The sequence below is a fragment of the Tamandua tetradactyla genome, chromosome 8, assembly GCF_023851605.1.
Source record: "Tamandua tetradactyla isolate mTamTet1 chromosome 8, mTamTet1.pri, whole genome shotgun sequence".
NCBI classification, from domain to species: domain Eukaryota; kingdom Metazoa; phylum Chordata; class Mammalia; order Pilosa; family Myrmecophagidae; genus Tamandua; species Tamandua tetradactyla.
The window spans coordinates 45,658,826-45,660,602 of NC_135334.1; the positions used below are offsets into that span (position 1 = coordinate 45,658,826).

The window sequence follows — 1,777 nt, forward strand, 5'->3', positions numbered from 1 at the left end:
CATTTATTATCTCACACTTTCTGTGGGTCAGGAATCTGGGCATGGCTTAACTCAGTCCTCTACTCAGGTTCTCATAAAGCCACAATCAGGGTGTCATCCAGGGCTGGATTTTCATCAGGAGAGTCATGTGGGGCACCGTCTACTTCCAAGATCATCAGGTCATTGACAGAATTCATTCCCTTGCACTAGGATGGAAGTATGGCAGCTTCCTTCCTAAAAGCCATCAAGGAGAGTCTCTAGAGTGAGCCTGGATTCTCTGGAGTCATTTTCACATCACTTCCTTCTTGAGGTCTTTGAAGGCAAATTTCCCACTGGACAGGTTTTTTTAAGTGGACCATCATTTTTAGGTTAGGGAGACCCTGGAGGGGAATGATTCATATAAGGTGGCACATGGGCAATAATACATTTAGTAGGAGAAGTTACTGATGGTGTATCAGAGGTCATTGCTGGAGGTGACACTTGGCTATGAACCAAGTAAGGAGTCCCTGGGGGCTGGGAAGGATATGACATTCAATGGCCTCTTGGTGGTGGAGAAGGTGGCTGTGGTATATAATGTTGTTCTGGAAGCATAATAGAATGAGGGTACAATCCCACTGGTTGACTCTGATATTCAGGATGATCTATGACCAGGTGCTGGGGTAGCAAGTGGTGATTCTTTAGCACCTCATTTTGAGCCATCTTGAATAGAGACAATGATTAAATTGCTTTGTTTTCTTGTTCATATACAAAAGGTTTCCTGGTGGAAAGAGTTGGAGGTGAAGGTGGAGACAGTTCTGCTGGAGGAGCATGAAGATCTTCATGCGGTTGATTATAATGCTTGAGTGGCATCATGGTGAGCTGCTTTGGTGGAATAAGGCTCACGTGGTGCTTGCTTGGCAGGGTGATAAAACCATCCATGATCTCAATGGTGGTGAGGCAACATGAGTTTGGATCTCTTCAAGCAGAGCATGAATAACAGGTTTTCTAGGTCTCTTATGGCAATAGTTGGCATGAATCTATAAGTCTCTTTGAGACAAATATGTTCTCTAGCATCCTTGGACAGTGCTATATGGGAAGACAGAATCTCATTAAAGTTCCTCAATTCACAGCATAGGATTACCATAGTATGTACATGTGTGTGGAATCATTTAGCCATAGATTTTAATAAGCAATTCACATTTGTCACAGAAATGAACTGGTGAATTATACCATCTACCTATGATGTTCATCTTAAAGTCCTCAAAAATACTTTTCTTTTTTTTCCCAACAGTTTATCCCCTTTAAAGTCATTATCAAATTCTTCTTCACCAGCAGTCATCCTGTTTATAGACCTTGGAAATAAGAGGCAAAGGTTGGGCTTTGTTTGGCTACTTAGAAATGAACTCTAAAGGAATTCTGTGAACATAAAGGCCACCCAATGATCCAGAACTGAGTGCCTGGTAAGGCATTTTCAGTGGGATCCATGAATCAGCTTGCCTTTCATCTTTTTTTGCCCATCTTATTATCCATTTTTTTCTGTATATCCAAGTCTTAGTTATTTCTAGCCTTTATTGCTAATTATTACTCTTGGATACTCTGTGGGTCTCTGGTGTTTGGATAATGGTCAAAGAATCCTTCCTCAACAGATGATATTATTTTTCATCAAAATGGTTCAAGCCTCTGTTTGGCAGATAGAATGAATTACTGCTCACATTAATCCCATAAAGACTAAAGTGGGAAAGGGCGGGGTTGAAGTTTTAGTAAGTATAAGTCTACTTCTCCTTTGTCCTTTTCCCAAGATAATGGTCCTCCAGGGCTT

General features: G+C 41.2%; 1 pseudogene; it reads right to left on the reverse strand.

Annotated features, from left to right (window-relative positions):
- Window positions 1-273: 273 nt before the first annotated feature.
- On the reverse strand, window positions 274-1,443 carry LOC143645081 (E3 ubiquitin-protein ligase Hakai pseudogene; annotated as a pseudogene).
- Window positions 1,444-1,777: the final 334 nt, after the last annotated feature.